Consider the following 22,462-nt stretch of genomic DNA (forward strand, 5'->3'; position numbering starts at 1 on the left):
CGAGAGCTGGGCGGGTGGGGGTGCTCCCGCGGAGCCGGCGGGGGGCAAGGTGGCGGCGCGGCGCTGATACGAGGCATCTGCTACCAGGCAGGGGCCGAGCGCGCTTCACCCGCAGCCTGTTGCCGGGACCTTGGCGGCGGCTGGTGCCCGGGGACAGATCAGCCCCCGGCGGGGGCGGCGTGGACTCTGCCTGCCCGGACGCGCTCGCACTCCAGGGCTTTGCAGGTGCCCCCTTTTCACTTACTTATTCCTGCCTCCCCTCCTCCCTCCCCCCTCTCCTCTTGCTTTCTCCCCCCTCCGCCCCGCGGTGTGTGTGTGTGTGCGTGTCGGGGAGGGGAGGAGAGGAGAGGGGAGGCCGGCCGGCAGGCCGGAGCGGAGCCGTGCGGCAGCGGGCGGCGCGGCGGCGCTTGCGGCGTTTGATGTGTCGTTTGAATGCAGAAGCCTCGCTCCGCTCCTGGCTCCCTCCATATGCAGTGCTGGGGGCGGGCCGACGGCCTTTAAAGGGGCACTGCCGGCAGCCGCCGCGGCTGGGAGCCGAGCGCGGGGCCCCCCGCAACTTTGCGCCTCTCCCGAGGCTGCCCTCTGCGGCGGCTCCGGCTCCTCGGCTCTGCGCCGCCGTGGCGGTGCCTGCGCCGGCGGCCGCTCGGCTCCCGTGCGATGGGGACTTGGGCGGCCGCCGCCGCCGGGGAAAATCCGGGTGCCGTTGGTACGGAGCTGGCCCTAATCGGTGCGGAAGGAGTTATATTTGTATAAAGTCTGCCTGCCGACGACGGCCCTGCGCTATAAGCCCGTCTGCCTGGCGTGAGCGGAAAGAAAAGTGTTTTGTTTTCACGCCATTCATTTTAGGCGCTGATTCGCGACACCGCGTTTTAATACGTTAAATTAACTACCGTGTTGTAGGTTAGAAAAAATAACGAGTGTTTAAAAGTTTATACTGAGTCATTCCTCTGCAGATGAACCTATGACTGACTCATAATTTGAGAACTGCAGTGGCTTGTAAAATAGGAAGGTAAGGCATTTACATCTTGATTTATTTGTGTCTTGAACTGTCTAAGATATGAATTTTCTGCGGAAAAACAAGAGAAACGGTATTAATGCTGAGAGGCATGATCTCATGTTCTGCCGATCTGAGCTCGTCTGTGACGTGAAACACTGTATGTGCACCTCTGTGTGGATCTTTACCATGCTTTAGGACGTTTTTCATCTTTTTCTGTTTCTGTAGTAGTAAATTGTGGGAAGTTCCAATGATACAATTTGAAATTTGCAGTCTCCTTGGGTCGGTGACTTCTCTAGCTTGTTGAGACCTAACCGAGCCTTGTATATTGTAATTCGTGCGTTTTTTATTTCTTCAGTAGAACTGTGTATTTTTCCTTGCAGGCTTGTCCTGTAGAATGCGCATAGCATTATTGAGCACTACTCTGAACTTGCATTCATAGACTGAAAAGGAGTTTAGTGTATGATGTGAAGGTGTACTAGTGGTATTTAGCTTAGGCAAATAAAATAGTGTAATTTGGAATACTTTGTAAAAATCTGTATTTAAAACAGCTACTGACTTGCAGGGAAGCCTGGATTTAAAGGCTACACTGATTGTTAAGAGTTAGAACTAAGAGATCATAGCATATACTGTATGTTGCTCTTTAAAATGAGCCATTTGGCTAAAAGTGTCTATAAATGGCAATCCATACACACCATGTATGGATTAACGTAGATGTAAATGTTATTAATTGTGATTAGGGAGAGGGGTTTTGTTTTAAGGTGAGAAATACTGAACATTTTGACTGAATCGGAGGTTTTTTTATGGCTGAACTGGGAAACCCCTTGTCATAAAGCTTGATAACGGAAACATTGATGTTTCATGACTTTGGGCATTGCAAGCAGACGGCACTGTGAGGTTATAAAAGTTGCTTTGTTCCAACATGAAAATGGTAGGTGTTTTACTGAAATATGACTTGATGAGAAGCTTCCAATAATAGCTGGACCTAGAATATAGAAAGGTAAAGTGCGTTCAGTAGCAAAGCAAATTAATTCTAATCAAAAGAGGGTGCTAAATGACTCAGTCTTTAGGCTTTCCTGAAGTCCTTCTGCAATTAAGTTTGATGATACCAATTTTGAGAAGCCATTCTTGTATGGATTCAGAGAATTTGATCATCCTGTAAGCATATTTACTGTTGGTATCTTGGAAAACTGTGTAAGATGACAGTAGTTAGCATCAGTGACAAAAAATTCTTTATGAAGTCTTACCAGTCCATGCTAATAGAGTTTGTCTTGTAAACGATTTCAAGATCTCATTGTATTTTAGATCTTTATGTTGTTCTTGGCCATAATGAAAAGTTTAAGTGAGATAAGAGGAACATGTTTTTTTTCCAATACTGAAGTCCAGCTGTTCTGTTAGTAGGTATGGCAATGCTAAAAATGTGAAAAGCCAGAAATCTTAATTTTTAACTTCTGTTATTAAACCACTGGAACATAAATACGTTGATAAGTAGATGATCAGAGTTCTGCAGATGGAAAGGCAGTTTAAAAATAGGAATGACTTAAATCTACTCCAATATCTTAAACTGGCTTTGTATGAATAGATATTGCAGGAATAACACGTTTTGATCTCTGATATGTTAGATGATGCAATAACTGGATTTCATTAGTTTTTTTATTATAATAGTGTTTCTTAATTGAAGGTGCCGAATCTTATAATGTCTGAAGACTGCTCATTACACGTTGGTTTCAGATGTCTGTGCTCTTGTGCACAGTTCCTTTAAAGAATTGCCAAGGCTTAACTTTTATTTATTTTTTTTTTATGCCTGTGGGTGGGTACTTTCTGAATGTGATGCTTGTATTTGAAACCTCCTGGCATTTTTGGCGTATGGCTCAGGAACACCAAAAGTGGTACGAGAGAGTGAAATTGGAGATTTCAAGATATGGTATGGGGGAAAGAAGCCAAGGGAGGGAGAGTTCTGTATTTTTGTGCAACAGAATAAAGGTGTGATTGTAGCACAAGAGGTAGTGCTGTAGTCATGCTAGGTTTTATCTTATACTTTTAACCTGTGGTGGTAAAGTGGTGACATAGAAACAGCAGTGAAGGGCTGGCAAAGAGAGTGTAACTGGTCTCCCAGCTCTGCCTGCTGGAAGCCCCTACCCTCATAAATGAATAGTTTAAAGCCAGTATGTGTTTGTTTTGACAAATCACAAACACATTTCATTTTTTCTATGCCTTTATTTTAAGGTAGAAAGAGAAAGGACTAGAGAATTGGAAAGAAAGGGGTGGCAACTTACAATGAAAGATCATGAGGTGTCTGCAAAGTAGGAAGAGGTGCTCCTCTTCTTCTAATGGGAAAGAAGAGAAAAGGAAATAAAGACAAAAAAGCCTCTAGAGAATGAGTAAGGAATGTATACAGTAGAAAGATCTTAGAACTTATGGAGAAAATAAGGCAAAAGATTATTCAGTATTGGGAATTGAGAGAGAGAGAGAGAGTCTTTGAGGGTGTTTTCTTCCTGGAGATCTTTTCTACTGGAGCACTGACAGCAAAGTATCATTGCCACTGTGAGTTCAGTTGCTACTGACTGTTGACTTTGTAACTAGGTTAACAGGGCGACTGTCTCTAAAATTATATACAACAACTTGTAGGTCACTAGTCCTCTCCACCTCCCCAGAAATGTTAAGCTTTTGATTTCCATGCTGTTGTTCTTCCCTGCTGCTTTGCTCTGCATGTGTAAAGTGTGACTTTAGTAGAATTCCAGGTTCTGCAGTTCATCTAGTCAAGGGCAGCATGGGAAATGAAGTCTCAACACATTTGTGTTGTTGGACATGTGTGACAGCCTCCATCGCTGGCTCCCTCCTTGTACTGAAAATTGGGGTGTTGTGTACTTTGACGTCAAGACTGAATTTTTGCAAGTTGCAGACATTAGAATTGCAATGGGCATAGCAGGAATGGTTTAAGTTGGAATGCTTCATAGTTCCAGTATTATTTTCTATAGTATGATAAAATGATCATTTATGAAATAGATTTCTCTGATGTATAGTGGAAACATTCTGTAGATTATTTACAATGATAAGAATTGCTAATAATTCTGTAGTATAGTTTAAATGCTCTGAAGTGCATAATATCCTTTCACATACGGTATATGTAGCGAATGCTTCAGTCAAAAATGTTAGTGAAAGAAGTCATGAAACTTCTATTTTACATGCTTTAATGATGACTGTATGGAAGCTCATAATTAGAAAAATTTAACATTTAGAGTAATACTGAACTTTTGTCTAACTTTGTGGTTTTTGCATTAATATGAAAAACATATTTTTGTAAATAAAGTAAGATATTCCCACTCAAGACAAGCTTGAAATGCCATGGGTCTTTACAGCTTTCTTGGGCGTCTAGCAAAAAGAGTTATTTTGATTTGGTCTGTCTTGAAAAGCATGTTGCAGATGCTACTGTAGGATAAGAATTGCCTTCCTGGCTGCCACTTCATTCCTGCAAGCTTTGACATCTATCAAGAAAGAGAAGATGGTCCATTGAAGATACCAGTGTGAAATCTAGGAGACCTGGAGGCTGTTGGGTTTTTTTTTTGTTGTTGTTGTTCCTGTAGATGTGTGTACTGTAAGTCATTCAGTTAGGGCCAAACTGACAAGGGGCTTTGATGTTGCAGTGTGGAGTGATGTGACATCATGCCTGAGTCCCAAGGGCAGAAGGGGGATTCCAATCCAAGTTTCCTACTTCCCTGGGGAGTATTCTCATCATCAAGCCACAGGCCAGTTAAGAGTAGTGTCACTTCCTTCTCTTGTAACTCTTCTGCTATGCCAGGAATAATCAAAACTCAGTGTGCCTGAGAAACAGAGCAAGAGGAAGCATGGTGTCTCAGTCAAGCAGTTAGGACAATTACCAGGATGAGGAAAGATACATAATCTGTTCATGCTTCTTCCACTGCTGTTTCATTTATTGTTTTCTGGTGCATTTGAACTTGATGTTGAAATGCTTGCTGAGGTGATCAACCTTGTCAAGACAGATGTTTCCTTAAGCATAGAAGATGTGCTGGGGAAGAAGAGTACTGATACTTGGGTGCTGCTTGGGTTAGGTGGTAGCTGACTGGAAGTTCTAAGAATAACTTTGATGCAGCTAGTGGCTTATGTGTGTCTGGCTTCTGGCTCCATATACAGACCATTTTCCTGGTCTGTAATAAAGTGGGAATAGTGGAGCTTTCCTGCAATCTGAGGACACAAAAAATGATGAGGTGCTGAGACCCAGCAGGGTGGTATAAGCGTCATCTGTTGATAAATGAAATGAACTGCAAGTGCCATGTAGAGGCATCCTGTTCTGTCTCCTCTACAGCATTGTACCATTCTGCACTGTCAGCATCGTGGGACAGGAAACAGTATTTGCTTCACACTCTTCCCTTGTTGCGTACAGCAGACGTGCAGTGCTGTATGAAGCTGAGTGTGCATGACAGAATTTGTCAGTGGTAGCTGTTCTGGTGCTTGTACTTGTTCCCAACTTTCTGCTTTGGATGTTCGAGAAAAGTAACGTTTTCTTATTCTATGGAACCAGCTTACATGATAAATGTGCCTAAAATAACTTTCTAAGTTATTTTAAGTTCATAAACCAAACTTTGGCAATGTAAATGGATTTTGTTTTGTAAGCTCATCCATGTACTTGAGAGAGGGAGATAATGAGAACAATTATTAGAGGTCTTATAATGGCGATCTTGTGTACTGTACCAGTTTGACTATGCCCTCTCTCTGTCTTTCTACAGAGAGGAACCTTCTGAAAGTATGTTGTTGCCTTGCATGTTGTCGCTTCTAACTTAATGACTTGCAGATGTAAGTCTTGATTTTGCATTGGAAGTATAGCCTTACAATTTTCATTCAACTTGTTCTTGTTTTAATCTCCTTTAAACCATCCCAAGTGACTCCTCTTTCTGCATTTTAGGCTCTTCAGCTACTAATGGAATGCTTTTGTCCATGATGGACTTCTCTTCCATCTTAAGTTGTTTGGCCAAACGGTATAAATGGTCTTAATTTCTCAAGCTTGTTCCTCTGATTCTTAGAAGTGGCTTAATTTGAACTGCTTTCAGTCAGATCTCTTGTAACTTTAAAGTTGTTAAGGGATGACTTTTATTCCAAGGTGGTTTCATCCTTGCACTTGAGCAAAGTGACTGCATTTTCCCCTCTACTTCAATTTACATCACTTTTCTCTTGAAATACTTGTTTCTAGGCTTGTACTTACTTTCACACCTGGCTAATAATTTTTATCTGCAAATCCACTTTTCTTTGACCTCTCTGTAGCTACCTGCTTCTTTGATTCCCTCTCCACCCCACCTCCCACTCCACGTGAATTAACAGACTCTTCTCTTCCAGGTCACTAAAGATAGTCTAAAATGTACCCTACTGTTGTCTGAAGTACACATGTCTTTAAATCTACACTTGCTCTCTCATTCCATCCTTTTTACTGTCCTCTTTTCTGTTCAGCACAACATCCTTGAGAGAGGAGTATTGTGCTTTTGCCTGGAAATGTTTTTATTGTTGTGGCTGAATCTGATCAGGATACCAGTTCTACATTCAGTAGGTGCCAAAGGTAAAGTGCTTGTGGTTGTAAAATGACATGTTCTCAAAATGCTACCATTTGGCCGACAGTTTGAGTAGAAGGAAGTTGGATACCTAAATAAGTAAAGGCTGCTGATTTGCATATGTGCAAAATCTAGCAGTTCTGTAGCAGTTTTAGAACCCTTTGATGCAGTAATATTTTCATTGCCTTCTAAAACTTAGCATTTTGGGTGGCAAAAAAGAAAGGATTTGAGCTAACTTCATTTGAAGTTAATAATATGTATTATCACTTGAAGTCAGCAGTATCTTTTCTGTCTTGTTTTCCACCAGGAGTTGAATCATGTTTCTGTCTACAGAATCTCGGTGTGCTATATTTCAGATTAGCAAATATGTCTTACTACTCACCCATGGTGTCAATATGTAATGGAAAACCAATGGATCCTATGTTGCAGTTTAGCTAGTAGATATTGCTGTTGTGTTGCTCATAGTGTTTGGCAGGGTTTTTTGTGTCTGTTATAGCAAGGTATTTTGACACTTTTTTGGAGCATGTGCAGAAGAATGCTCTTGGCAATTTCTAGGAAGATAAAACAAGTTTATTGTTATTTGCGTGTTGTACTTCACCAGCTATTTTTCAATACCTGGGACCATAAATTTCCTTTATTCCTCTTTCTTTCTTACAAATTCCTGAAAACTTCACTTTCATTTTGAAGAGGATTATTTAGACATGCAACTTCCAGTATTTTGGCCAGCAAGATTTTGAGGGAGTTTTGGGGGATTTACTCGGTTGGTTGGTTGCGTGGGTTTTGGTTTTTTTTGTGTTTGGTTTGTTTGGGTTTTTTTTAGTTGTGTTTTTTTGTTTGTTTGTTTGCTTTGTTGTTGTGTGGTGGGTTTGTTTGGGTTTTTTTTGGTTGGTTGGTTTTGTTTTTTTGTTTTTTTGTTTTTGTTTTTTTTAAAGAAAGATTTAGGACAAGCAAATAAATACCCACGCACTGCATTCTGTGTATTTTTGCTGAGGACATTGTCTCAAAATAAGTGAGGAAGAAGCTTGGAATTGTCCTGTTTGTATAAAGCAAGCTGTTTGTACATATAGTCAAAATATGATGCTGTATTTTTTCAGAATTATTTACTAAGACTTCTGGTGTATTTTTTTTTTTAAATATGAACTCTCAATGTATAGTTGACTGTTCTGAGATGAGATGGGGTAGACAGATGTTGGAAGTCCTTTGAGCTATACATAAAAAGGCAGTTATTCCAGAATAAGAGTGTCCATATGTCAAGTTAATTGGAAAAGTTCAAAGTAGTTGAACCCTTACTTGCAATGTTGTGATTTATATAAAGAACAAGGAGGACAAAATGCAGCGAGGAAGAAATACTAGTTCTTATACATCCATTTTGTACATAAGCTCTGTCATGTTTGTTTGCATGAGAAAATGTTAATGAGATAAATAGTGGAAGTTGACAACAGTCATCATGCTACATGCTTTACTGATGCTTACGATAATTTGCTACCCATCTCCCATAGTATGTTTTGTAGCAGAAGTGCAACCTGAAGATGTCTTGGAATGCTTAACTTCATCTTAAGCAGATGTAGGTAGTGACTTCTGTTGCTATGGTTAAGGTCCAGGTTTGTCCATATTCCTTACACTTCAGAGGTACTGACATCTCTGTTTTGGTTTCAGAGGGAAAGTTTTAACATGCTTAAGGTAACTGTACGTCCTGGTTTCAGCTGGGATATCGTTAACTGTCTTCCTAGTAGCTGGTACAGTGCTATGTCTTGAGTTCAGTATCTGAAGAATGTTGATAACTCTGATGTTTTCAGTTGTTGCTCAGTAGTGTTTAGACTATAGTCAAGGATTTTTCAGCTTCTCATGCCCAGCCAGGGCACCTGACCCAAACTGGCCAACAGTGTATTCCATACCATGGGACGTCCCATCTAGTTTAGGAACTGGGAAGTGGGGGGCGGGGAATCACCGCTCGGGGACTGGCTGGGTGTCGGTCGGCGGGTGGTGAGCAATTGCCCCGCGCATCATTTGTACATTCCAATCCTTTCATTATTGCTGTTGTCATTTTATTAGTGTTATCATTATTAGTTTCTTCTTTTCTGTTCCGTTAAATCGTTCTTATCTCAACCCAGGAGTTTTACTTCTTTTCCCGATTTTCTTCCCCATCCCACTGGATGGGGGGGCGGAGTGAGTGAGCGGCTGCGTGGTGCTTAGTTGCTGGCTGGGGTTAAACCACGAAGCTGTTTTTAATCTGGCATTGCTGCTTCACAGTTACTGTTTTTTTGTTTTTTTTTTTTTTTTTTGAAGGGTTTCTAACTAAAATCTTACTAAAATTTTATCTCCTGGTTAAACAAACATCCTGTTGTACTTAATAAATTTGTATGTGAATGTAATGTCTGTGGGGAAAAAAGGGACTGTCTGTTGTCTATGGAGAAATGATTTGGCTTCTCTTGTAGCTAATTAGTTTTTATAGAGTATTAAATAGGCCATGTGTTAAAGTATCAGTTGTTAACACCTCCAAAATAAAATGTTTGTCATGTTAAAGAAGGGGAAAAATTGGTAAGCTCTCCATTAGATGGTGCTGCTGGGGTTGAAATATTTATATACCTAATGGAAGCAGACCTCTGCCGAGAACTGTTTTCATGGCTGTATTTTTTTTTTTTTTAAAGGACTTCTCTTTAAAATACTTTCCAAAGGCAGGGAGACATGCAAACTTGTTGTTTGGTTTTTTTTGTTTGTTTGTTTGTGGGTTGTTTTGGTTTTTTTTAGTCTGAAATGAATAGATAAGATACTAAAAAGACAGGCTGTCTCCATGGGAAGGAGGTATGGAAGAAATAAATCATAGGCTTTTTGCATGGGTGATTTAGATTTTAGCAGCTGCCTCTGTTGTCGCTCTCATCTGTTTTAAGTGCTGACTCTGTGTTATGTTCATGCCCTGCCATCATGTAGATGGGGATACTGCAGTATTAAAGAAATATATTGTCAAGAAATACTTGATTTAAAAATCCAAAAACTATTTAGACTGACTGTTATAGCAATAACACCCTCATGAATCCAGTATTTGAGTTCCTGTCATCTTGATGACCCTTTTCCACTACCATTTCTTTTCAAAGAGCAGTGTTTTAACTTAAACACATTATGATAGTATTCCTTTGCCTGAGCCCTGACTCACTAGTGATTTTTAGAAAAACTTAAAGGAACAGAGATGGTGCCTTACACACAGAGGCACTGAGTACCATCTTAAATGCTGTAGGTGATCCCAGATGGTCTGAAGTTGATGCTCCAAAAGTGTGCAGTCCATATGGCCAAACCCTTATCTGCCAGTCCCGTGCATGTCTTGGATATTTTAGGGCATCTAAAATTATACTAAACACCCATAATTGGACACCTGACTGGTTCTGCAATAGTTAGAGTTGAGATACATATTATATAAAAACCCCATGCATTAGCAAGTGTATTTGTTAAATACTCCTTGCTGTTAGGATTCCTTCACAGATAGCAAGACAAGGTTGCTGAGGTGTGTGAATTCTCCTGCACCACAGGGCTGTAAGTAGAACTCCCCCCCCAAATTTAGAAATAGTATTGGTCAAGAGTGATAGAGTTAGTCAGGTTGGGTTCACGAAGCCACAGCTCTCGTCACATTACCAGTAGAAGTAATTTTAGTGTGATTTAAAGAATCAGTGTAATTATGACCAGGTAGCAAAAAAGTTTAGCAGCATTAAATAGCACTGAGCAAGAAATACAAGAGACAAAATCTTTCTTAAGAAACAGATTTTTATTTTTTTTCTTTTGAAGAAGAAGTAACTTAGCAAAAATCCACTTCTTGAGGTTGGAAATTTTAAATAATTTCAGATCCAGCAGTGGGAAGCCTAGCTTAACAGACTTGGCCTGAGTTTAACAGCTGTTGAAGCGGTGTGCAGCAGCCAGTGGACTTCACATGTAATCTTCTGTTATCAAAAAAAGAAATTGAGAAGTTTGCTAAAATCTTTGTTGACTTTCTAAGCTTGGCCAGGGTTAAAATGTGTGATTGCCAGGTGCTGTTATTTCCTCAAAATCTAGCAGGTTGAAATAATAGGCAGAGGGATGATTCTTCTTGGTCTTAATCATCCATTTTGGAATAACTCAAATAGGAAAAGTTATCAGTTATGTGATAACTGGAGAAATGGACAAGCTGTTGTGTGAGAGAACTTGGCCATTAGTGTTTTATCAGTTTGCTAATAATAACTTACAGCTTGCTAATAATGACGCTTAAAGGGGCAATTAAAAGATAGCAGTTATGATGTCATCCAGCCATACAATTTCACATCAAATATGGACTTGCTATTCTTCAGTTACTTGATTGGCTTGCTAAGTGAGGCCAAAACCAAAGGTGGAAATGAATTGGGCAAAGTTAGTTGTGCTTGGTCACCTTGAATAGAAAGTCTTGATTCTAGCATTGCCATAGGATAGTGTATAGACAGAAGGGTGATAGTATTCTGGGCTCTATTTCTATTTAATACTTAAACATTAGCAAAACCTAGCCTTGCTTCTTCCCTCCTACCTCGACTTTCAGCTGGTTGAGTTTACAGGCTAAGACTTGGCAATTAACAGGATTTGTCATTGTATTTTGCTGTGCTTAGATTCCAGATGGAGGAATAACTATTGTTCCTACAGTCAAAATGACATCAACGGCGTATCCCACAGGAATGTTGATCAGAGAGGGCATAGTAAGGACAGTCAGGGAAGAAGTGACAATGTGTTGTAGCATATTAAGGATGCCTACGTTTATTTTTAGGTGTAGAAGGTAACGAGGGGAGGTCTAGGGAGTGATAAGATCAGTATTGTGATAGACCCACCAAAAATGGGTGGGGTGGTAAAGCTTATTTTCTGTTTTAAAAACATACTAAATGAACAAACGATCAAACATGAGATTTGGCATAAATGAAGGATTTTATTTGCACAGGTATCTTTTGAGAACGGTGCATGGGACATGCGCTCCTGTGCAAGAAATTCATTGATGTACAGGAAAGTTCTTGATAATAAATACGGATGCTTGTCTTGATTTAATGTTGAACAAGAGAGGAAGGAGCTTGTTAAAAAGATGGAAGAAGGAGGCAGCTTGTGAAAGATTAACTTGAACTGATAAAATTCAGTATTTCTACGAAGTGAAGGAGGAAGAACAGCAAAATAGAGAAGAACAGCAAAATAAGGACAACAACAAAATTTCAGAAGACTTGTAGGTAAGAAGCCATAGGAAGCATGTTAGAGTCTTAAGAAGAAGGAATTCAGTAAAGTTATCTTCTTTTAGGGAATAAACTTGAGTTAGTAATTTTTATTTTCTTTTGCAATGACACGCAGCAACAGACTGTTTTGGCTAAATCAGTACATTGCCAACAATCTGAAATTTGAGAAGAAATTGTATGAATTGAGGTGATAGTATTAAAGATGAGTAAGAAAGAATGGCATAAGTGTGTAGGGAGAAGATTGGAGTGTTTGAGCCATAGAACAATATTAAACTAACATGGGAGGTGAAAGGATAATGATAAAATGTTTTTCCTATGGTCTTGAGCAGTAAGAGGGCATTGGTCCAGTAGCCAATATGGAGGGAAAAGTGACAAAAGTTGATGCCAAGAGAAATTAAGTAATTAATTCTTCTTTCTTCTATCTACTTTAGACGAACCAACTGATATAATGCATAACTCAGCTGTTAACTCTTTCACATCTGTTTGGGATAATTGATTGAGGTTAAATGCAATTCAAAAGGGTTTTTGTACTTGATCTTGTTATTTGTTTTCTGTGATAAAAGTGATGTGAAACTGAGTAATGAAATTTATTTTCCACAAAAATTAGAATAAATGTTTTGTTTATAAACATCTGCAAGATAACAAAACGATGGTAAGGGCCATTAGAAATTTTTCCATAGTATTTTATCACAGTTCTTTCTGTATCCTGATGAAGGGTCTAGGGGACTGAGGAGAAACAATCTAGTTTAAATGACATGGCTGCAAGGGTAGCATGCAAGGGACTGGAAAAGCGAGCAGGAAGATGTAGGTAACTGTCATTCTCTTGGGTAGTATTGCCTAGGCATCTGTATTGGCTCCTGAGGTAGTTAAAATTTTCCAACAGTGACTTTAAGGACTGAATAATAGAGAACAAATGTAGTACATTTACAAATGGATACCAAACTGGGAACCCCTGTAAGTATTCTGGAGAACAGAACTCCAGTTCAGAATGAACAGGCCTTGATGGGGTCAGTGACATTGGGTAGCTCACTGCTCTTAAGTTTTCGTATGGCCTACATTTTTCTTGCAACCAAGGAAGCAGCTTCAGTTTCTCTTTTTCTCCTGATTTCAAATACTGAATCCAATTCAAGATGTCATTGAGCTTCAAAGTACTTGGCCTACAGCCTCCTGTATTATCTTAAATGAAATGCCTGAACCTGCTGTTAAGACTAGATGCAATGTGTCAGTCTTGATGCTGTTGCCAACACTGAAATGAAATCATGTATTTCCGCCACTCTTAGAGTAGACCCAGAGCTGCAGTGTGCTAGAACTCACTTTGTACCTTGGGTAGTGTTTAAACCACTGGTGAACATGAGTTTTATGTTGTATGACGTTGCGAAGTGAACTGTAAAAACCAAGGAACCCAAAAAGCCATGTGCGTTGTGGGGTTTTTTCCTTTTTTTTTTTTTTATTACCACAAGTGTAGTAAATTCCAAACGAAGAGGTGGGAAGGCCAAATAAAGATGTAGCAATATCTTAATGGCTGTAGTTAGTCACTAGGACTCAAGCATCAGAGCCTGTTGCCAAGTATGACATACAATAGGTAAAATAGAAACAAGAGCGTTTAGAGAGTGTTTTAATAATACATGTTTCTATGTGGCCTTACTCCCTGTAAGTGCTCCCTGATCCTATATGATATGGTCCGTAAACTGCTGTTGTCTCTTTGTTCTTCTGGTCTCTACTCATTTTTTCCTGTAAATAGAAATGTTTTTTAAGAAACCGTTATTGTTTGCATACAAGTGACTTCTGAGATGCTGTTTCCTTATGGCCTCCAGTGAAACCACCCTACATATCCAGACGTTAACTGCAAGAGTAAAGAGGCCAGCATATAATGGCTGTTAATTAGTACAGAACAGTTCAGCTTCCATTGTTCTAAACTAATGTAGGATATTAATCTGTTTTCAATAACTAGGATGAGACTAAGTGGTGACTGGGTCATTCTTTCTGCAGACACTCAAAGACTCATAGAATGATTTGGGTTGGAAGGGACCTTACAAGATCATCTAGTTCCAACCCCCCTGCCATGGGCAGGGACACCTTCCGCTAGACCAGGTTGCTCAAAGCGCCATCCAACCTGGCCTTGGACACTTCCAGGGATGGGGCATCCACAGCTTCCCTGGGCAGTTTGTTCCAGTGCCTCACCACCCTTACAGTGAAGACCTTCTTTCTTACATCTAATCTAAATCTACCTTCTTTCAGTTTAAAGCCATTACCCCTTCTGGTATCACTACACACCCTTGTAAAAAGTTCCTCTCCAGCTTTCTTGTAAGCCCCTTTCAGGTACTGGAAGGCTGCTGTAAGGTCTCCCTGGAGCCTTCTCTTCTCCAGGCTGAACAGCCCCAACTCTCTCAGCCTGTCTTCATAAGAGAGGTGCTCCAGCCCTCTGATTATCTTCATGACCCTCCTCTGGACTCACTTCAACAGGTCCATGTCCTTTTATGTTGGGGGCCCCAGAGCTGAACACAGCACTCCAGGTGGGGTCTCACAAGAGTGGAGTGGAGGGGGAGAATCACCTCCCTCGACCTGCTGGCCACGCTTCTTTTGATGCAGCCCAGGATACGGTTGCCTTTCTGGGCTGCAAGTGCGCCTTGCCGGCTCATGTTGAGCTTCTTGTCAACCAACACCCCCAAGTCCTTCTCTGCAGGGCTGCTCTCAATCCACTCATTGCCCAGCCTGTATTTGTGCTTGGGATTCCCCTGACCCATGTGCAGGACATGTGCACTTGGCCTTATTGAACTTCATGAGTTTTGCACGGTCCCACCTCTCAGGCCTGTCAAGGTCCCTCTGGATGGCATCCCTTCCCTCCAGCGTGTCAACCACACCACACAGCTTGGTGTCATCAGCAAACTTGCTGGGGGTGCACTCGATCCCACTGTCCGTGTCGCTGACAAAGATGTTAAACAGCGCTGGTCCCAGTACTGACCCCTGAGGGTGTGTGGTCAGTCCTCTTTGTGAGAGGCTGTGACTGTGGCAGAACTAGTTAGTCCAAATTAACTTTGGAAAAGCAGGCAGGGTGAGAATTGATATCAGGCTGATGACTTTTCAGGATTATGTTAACTGATAAAACTGACCTACTATCAATACTGAATGAGCAGAAATGCATAGGGGAAATAGAATTTGGAATGTTACACATTTTAAATCAGTAATACCATTGCTGCAGTTTGCCCAAATGTAATTGTTTCTGGTGGTTGTCTAAACACAGAAGGCTTCAGGGTTGTCTCCAGTCCATACTCAGACTTGCAGATAGTCAGACTGGAGGTATAAAGTCTGTGAAGTCAATACGTCAGTAGAGAACTCTTTAAGTGTTCTTAAACAGGGGGCTTTATCTTCTAATGTCCACAAGCAGAGCACTGTAGAAGGGTAGGAGTCTTCATTACAGAAAAAAATGAGTCTTTCAGGTGTGTAGTGTTGTTCTGTCTGCCTTCTTCCTTTCCTTTTTTCCATTCACCAGAGAACTAGATCAGGGGCAGGACTATAGGCTAGAACATAGCTGTTTGTTGCCACTGCAAGGATGTATTTTTTTTAATCCATCTTTTGCCTCTGGTCTAGTTTGGGGTTTTTTTGTGTGTGTAGGGGTGTTGGTTTTTTTTGTGTTGGGGGGGTTTGGTTGTCTGGTTTTTGTTTTGTTTTGTTTTTTTTTTAAATTTGCATTGTGCTTTTTGTGTTTTGGATTACTGTACTGAGGTCTTTCCCTGAACCATATTGTTAGATAAGAACAACTGAAGCCTCTATAGCATCATATTCCTATCTGAATTGAGGAAATTGTTTTCATGGTGTGACCTTAGTTTATGACAGTAGCTCCAAGGTTTCTGATCTCTGCAGGGCCATCTTGCAAAATAGCAGATTAAGCTTGCTCCAGCATGATTTCCAGATGTCTAATGCCCTAGGAAGAGCTGTGCTTACTCTTGTGATTTGAAGTGTAGTAATTGCCTTAGGTGGAAAACCTAAGGCAGACCACAAAACCAGTATTGTTCTGGCTGTGGTTTTTTGATAAGGCATACAGGGAGTGCAGCCTGCCACTTCATGGAGGGTGAGGACTGGTATTCAGTATGTGGATAAAGATGATGCAGTCCATGTAAGTACAGCGCTATCAAGACTGACAAGAAAAGTCTAGTTGCGGGTGAGAAGTGCTTAACTATCCTGGGGAACTTGAAAAGCTGTACTACTGTCTGTTTTCTGTGTGAACTGGTGGACACCTATGGGTCCTCAGGATGGTTCCCAGAGATTGCTTTGGTCATTACAGCATGGAGATGTTGCTTTTTACTTGGGCAATGCAGCTGTATTGCTGGTTGCGGTCTGTATGCTCCAGGGATAGAATTTAGGCCTTCAAATGAATAAGTGCATCACCAGATAACAGAAAGAAACATGTTTTTTGTTGTTTTGCATGCTTTTTTCTTTTCTCTTTCCGTAATTACAAGTTTGTTCTGTCGTGGAGTGGAGACAGCCCCCTTAACTAGGTTTCAGTTTAAAAAGGAGCATATAGTTATTGGAGTCAGAAGGCCTCTTTCATTCCTTCTTCTGTTATCATCAACTAAGATAAAACGCGCATAATCACAAATGTGGCTTTTGCTGGCAGATATATAGGTAAAGTAAATTGTCTGTGAGAAGAAAAGCGAGATAGAATGTCTTAATGTACTGTAGGGTTGAAAGACTGTTTCAGTAGGACAGAACGCTTTTTAAAGGATTTGCATCACCATAAGTAAAATAAAAAAAAAAGGACCACAGAAACAGTTGTTCATACATTGCATTACGGAGCCCTAACACCAGGAGTTGGTAAAAGATGATGAATTTAACTCTCTGAATTTGGGCTTCTAAACTTCCCCCCAACCCCACAAACACAATGCTTTGTGTCCTGTTAGGAAAGTTGTATTGCACTGTCATGGTAAGGGAGTTGTACTACTTCAGTACTAAAACAAATGTGATATTTGTGCTTTTGAGACTTTACGTAGTAGGATTTAGTTTATGATCAGTTTTGTAATTTAAAGTCTGTTTTAGAGCTCTAAATCCTAATACTTATGTATTTATGAGCCACAACATTAATTAAAAATATTTATTCAATTTCCAGCTTTCAGCAAGTTGTATAATTAAAAAAACAGGCTTACTCTTAAGTATCATTAAAAATATTTTAAAAGCAGCAACTAAAATATAATCTGAACAATCTGTATTTTTGAATTTATTATTTTTAGCAGAATAAGGTGAATAATATCTGAGCTGTGAGATGTTTTGAATTCACTCTTTAATTTTAAATACAATCTTTAAGCTGTTATCAGCCCTCTGAAAAGTGAGGAAAGATTCCTTCATTCAAGCTACTTTACTTTGAGTGAACTGGATTTTATGCTATAGTGGTGTTGCAGCATATTTTCACTGCTGAAAGAAGGAAAGAACACCTTTCAGTTCATTACTGACTATAGGGATTCTTGGCTCTTGTTAGCTTTTATTTCACAGTAAAGTGAAAATGGAAGAAATAAGATGGTATCGTGCTTTCTTGTAAATCCATTCCAACTGTTTCACTAGTACTAATTTTCTACAAGAATAAAACTGGTAACTTAAACTGCTTCAGTTCTCAGTATCGCAGTTTAGAAGTGGTGATGATGTCCTAGCCAATATATTTTAATACCATTTTGTGGTAGTATTAAAACTACCTGTGTTTTCAATGTTCATATTTCCTTCCTTTTATATCGGAGTGTAAATCTTTCCTATGCTGAATAGGTTGAAGTACAGTAGCTAGTAAAATTAGACGTGTGTTGTGAAATGGAGCATGCATCTCAGTTTCTTTTCTTGGTTTTGGTTTAGGTTAGCAGAAGTATCTTTACATCTGCAGTTTCTGGAAATTTAAGAACACTGTGAACCTCTGGCCAAGAAAAATTTTCCCATTATGTAAAACATTCTTGCAGACTAGCTTGACTCACTAAGTGGTGGCAGTGGTGACTTCCTCCATGAAGTAAATAGACTTTTGCAATGAATTTTCTAGTGAACTAATAAATCTCAGTGCAGCTTTTTGATTTGCTGTAGTTTGTTATGGTTTCGTGCAACCTTAACCTACTATTTCTCTTTTCTGCCTTCAGGCTTGTGAGAATTGTTTCTGTATATTAATAGGAGATGCTTGAAACCGACTTTACTTGTTTCTTTCCCAGCAGGAAAGCCTGAGTGCTTAGGCTTTAACTGAATCAAGACCAGCTCTCAGCAGTGGGAGACAATATATTAATCCATTGGAAGCACAGACTGCTGTCTTGTGTGTCACTGTGGTTTGTGTTGTGAATTTTTTTCATGTAAACAGGTAGGTAGCAACAATTCTTCTGCTGTATATATTTTTGTGATATGTACATTTAGAAACCTCATGAAAGTTGTGTGAGTTGGGGTTTTTTGTTGGTTTTTTTTTGGTAGAAGTAGTATTTGTATCATGGCATGAAACTGTAAAGTACCTTGTTCTCCTTTGTGTTTTCACATCTTTAAGTTGATTGTATTAATTTTACAAATCATCTTCAGTGCCTGGACTTGCTTTAGTTATGAATGAGGGTGATACCTCAGAAGTCAAACAAGTTTCATTCTTATTTCTCTAAGTAAACCCTCTTACAGCCTTGCTCTTTCTTATTCTGTCTTCCACACAATCAGAATGGACTATTTAGCAAGTTCTTCTGCACTCTTTGCCTGATGGAATTAAGTTGGCTGATAGTATATGGAGGTTTGTTTATTTACGAACTTTTGTTTCATTTTATCAGTTCTGTTGTATTTGTGAGAAAGGTAAGCAAATTATCTCAATTTTATTAAACACCTGAGGGAAGGAATTTTTTTTTTTTAAATTTTTATTTCAAATAGCTTAAAAATACGATTAGAACTCTCATAGGTGGTAGCCAGCTTCCTCAGTCAGCCACAGCCCAATTTGGGAAACTACATTATGCCTTAGCTGCAAGAAGAGAAAACTTCCTGAAGCTTTTAGAACAGTACATTAAATGTTTGAGGTTGTGCTTTCCTTCCTTGTTCCACTCTACTTTTTCTGGAGTTTGAAAAGAAATGATGCTTCTACAAAAAAGTTAGTAGTCCTTTTTGCCTTCAGTTTAAGCTGTAAATTAGGAATGGATAAAAAAAAAGTGAAACATGCTCCTTTCAACTTCTTGACACATAGGAAATTCCTCAGTCCTTCAGGTGAGTGATAGGGATTGTGTCCTTAGAGAGTAGCAGCAGGTGATGCTCTGGGATTGCTCTGTGGCCTGTTCCTCAGAGTAGGTGCAGCTTTAAAAGCTGGAAGGTAGAGAGGCTTTTTCAAAATTTGTGGAAAGGGGGTAAAAATAAGCTTTTTGCTATAATAACAATAGGCAGTATGTTAAGTGCTATGACTAAGAACTTCTCGTAAGTAATAAATTACATAATTAATGATGCTATTTATACACAGAAGTTCATGTTCTTGTTACAATAAGTTATTTTTTGTAGCTTCACGTAACAGTCCTTTCTAGGTTGTGATCTAGATGTAGCACCTGAAGGGTACAGGAGGAGGAAATAGTCTGCTGGAGTGGTTGGATACTATCTTGGCCTTTTCTCTTTCTGTCTTACCCTCCCACCAAGAATACACGGGACCTCGAACAATTTATGAAACAAACTTGCTATCTTTCTGTAAGATTTTCTTCCTTGGCCCCATTTTCTAACTTAGTGCTAGGTGGTTTTTTTCCTAAGAAATGCTGTATGTATCCTCGATAGTGTGTGAATCCCAGCCAGAGAGCAACTAGGCTGCACGTGGCCGTCTTCAGTGTCCTGAAGCAAAACAGGTTAAAAAGTGTTGTTAAGGCCCTAGTTTTAAACTAACTGCGGAAACGGAAAGATACTATGTTGCGTTTTTAGGGGAAAGGGATATTTTTGTCCTCCCTCCCCCCAGCTTTACCAAAATACAATTATGGTTTGGTGTTCCTTATTTCTAGTTATTTTTTTTTTTTTAACTTTTGGCAGTTCCCAGCTTAAGACTGAAGTCCTGTTATACAAGGTAATATTTATACAAGTATGTGAAGAGATGGGAACTTGGTAGGTGTCCAGGTAAGATCAGAGAAAGGAGGCATTATATCTGTTCCTCAACACAGGCGAATAGAAATGTACAGAAGTGCTCTAAGTCATGCAGAAGGGCTCTGATAGCTCTTCTGATTTTTTTTCAGTTTCAAAGCCAACAGGCCTTTTCCCTTTTCAAATTCATTATTGTATTTTTTAAATGTGGTATATGATGTTTGGTCTACAAACCAGGGAAGAGATTTGAAACTGAAGATGACCTTTAGTGTTAAATAAATTATTTTCAGTAGAGACAAACTTAAAATAAAACTAACTAAAACTTTGTTTGGGAACCTAAACTGAGTATATGTTGTCCGTTACAGGAATTTCAATTTTAACTAAGCCATGTTAGAAAAAAAAAAAAGTAAACCTGCTGTTTCAGTGCATGGAAACTCAGGAGCCTCTATGAAGAGTAAGCAAAGAACTTGGGCACAGCTGTGAGAAATTAATCTTTCTCCCATATGTGGGTGTGGGAGTGGGTAGTAGGTATGTTCATTACATCTGCGAGTCTGTACCTATGTTGCCCATTACTTTTTCTTTAAAAGGCCAGCATAAACCTTGTTGAAACACGCCACTAAAACCAATCAATCTTTTCACTGCTGTGAGCCAAAACCCAAACCCATTTCCTTTCTTCTTAGCCCCATACAATGTGCTCTGAATGCTGGCTACTGCCCCTTCTCTTGGCAGGGTTGCAGCAGAAGGTAGGGAAGTGCTGAATTGCTGCTGGAGTTTTCTGAGCTTTTTGTGTCATTGTCAGCATGTGTTCAGCCCCGCCTAACATCTCAGTGAGGCCAAACCAGAAAAGACTGGGCAGGATCTTCCTCCGTGGAAGATCCATGGATCTCAAGGAATAATAGGTTGCTGATGGTAGGCAGCTGGGCTGCTATGGGCTAAGAGATCTGGCCTTGAGCCTTGCTCCGCAGGATGCAGAGGGAAGGAGCAGTGATGAGCCTATTGTTGCAAAAGAGCCAACAACTGGCTGATTGACACTCAGCACTCATTGTTGCTCCCTTAGCTCTTAAATGCAGCTGTGGAGAATGAAGAAGCGAGGTGGGGGAGAAAAAAAAAGTGAACCCAAGTAAAAATTAGACTTCTAGTGTTCAAAGAGGCAATGGGCATAAATTAAAAAAGCCATAAAATTCCATCTAAACACAAGAAAAACTTTGACTGTGGGGGTGCTCAAACACTGCAACAGGTTGCCCAGAGTGGTAGTAGAGTCACTCTGTTTGCAGATACTCAAAACCTGATGGGACACCGTTATGGGCAGCTGGGTCTCACTGATCCTGCTTGAGCAGGGGGATTGGACTAGATGATTTCCAGATGTCCCTTCCAATGCTCAACCCTTCTGTGAAAGCTTCTTTAATATTCAGATGTATTCTTTAGCTGCTGTTGTGGAACACTTGGGAAATAATTACAAATGCCGGCTGGGCATTTGTCTCACAAATGCCGCTGCTGTGTAATAACAGCAGCTTTAATTGTATAGGGAAAGCATCCAAGTATTAAAATAGTTAATTGACTAAACTCCCTGATTTAAGCAGCAAAAGCAAAAAAACCCACCAGCACCACCACGTTCTGCCCCAGACCCAGAAAAGCCCCAAACACCCCAAACCTTAAAAAACTTTTTTTCTTTAGTTTTTTAACCCTCTAAAATATTAGAGGTTATGAGAATAAAAGGTTGCTTTAATGTAACTTATAAACAGTGAAGTCACTAAATAGAAGAAACAACTTAAAAATTTTAAAAATGGTTTATCTTTTTTTCCCCAATTCCCTCTAGTTTTGCCACAAAGTAAGATCCCAAAATTATCCTATGAAAAATGAAGGAAAAGAAAGGCAGGAACACAAGAGGAGAAACAGCAGAGAGAATCCTAAGAGATCCCACCAAACTCTGCAGTTTATTCCTTTCAGCCCACAACTAGTAAGACCTGAGGTGATTTGAATGAACTTTTCTGTAACTGTGTTTCTTTCCCTGGCTCTTTTAGTCCTCCCCTGTTTGTGTTTTGCATAGCCCTCAGAAGGACTGCAGTGCAGTAATTGGCAAGGAGGGAATTACTAGGAAGGAAAATCAAGCTATGGTGGTTCCTCTTGCAGTGTTGTGTTGCTGAGATCTGCATTTTGGAGCAGGAGGTAATGAACGGGTGCCTTCAGGTTTCCAATTCGGAGATCTGACTGCTTGCAAAAAAAAGGGTGTGGATAAGTTTTCATTAAGTGTCCCTAGTGTGTGCATGGCATGCTGGACAGCCATTAAGTTTATTGATGCAGTGGTTTGTTTTTTTTCTTGATATGAAACACTTGCAGTTTCTGCCTAATACTTTGTTTTTAATCCTCTGTGCTCAGACAGTGGAGAATTAAGGTAAGGTACTTTTTGTTGCCTAACACATAAAGGATAATAGAAGTAATTTCTGCATGTTGTAGCATGCAACAATAACTGCATTCTGTTGGAAAGTAAAAGTTTTGATTACCTTTTTTATTGCTTGTAACTCATTGAAATTCATTGTAATAAATTCCTTGAATTATCTAGTATATTAAAGTTGACAAACAGTTACTTGTACTTCATATGTATTAAAATCTCTTTTTGGAGTCAGTTTTCACTCTGATTATCTAATATAATAAGGAATTGTTTTCAAGAACAGTGTTCTGGGAAT

General features: G+C 39.8%; 1 protein-coding gene across 7 annotated transcripts in view; it reads left to right on the forward strand.

Annotated features, from left to right (window-relative positions):
* The first annotated feature begins 93 nt into the window (after nucleotides 1-93).
* Nucleotides 94-22,462, forward strand: part of TRAF3 (TNF receptor-associated factor 3) — a 74,568-nt gene continuing 52,199 nt past the window's right edge. For 4 of the 7 annotated variants that reach the window (XM_010583968.1, XM_010583975.1, XM_010583976.1 and 1 more), the window contains exons 1-3: nucleotides 94-225; nucleotides 954-1,009; nucleotides 17,927-18,069. The gene's annotated coding sequence lies outside the window, so the exon portion shown is untranslated. The remainder of the gene's footprint in view (nucleotides 226-953; nucleotides 1,010-17,926; nucleotides 18,070-22,462) is intronic. The other 3 variants (XM_010583973.1, XM_010583970.1, XM_010583972.1) reach the window with 3 other exon arrangements.

The sequence above is a fragment of the Haliaeetus leucocephalus genome, unplaced genomic scaffold (genome assembly GCF_000737465.1).
Source record: "Haliaeetus leucocephalus isolate CR32 unplaced genomic scaffold, Haliaeetus_leucocephalus-4.0 Scaffold932, whole genome shotgun sequence".
Taxonomy (NCBI): Eukaryota; Metazoa; Chordata; class Aves; order Accipitriformes; family Accipitridae; genus Haliaeetus; species Haliaeetus leucocephalus.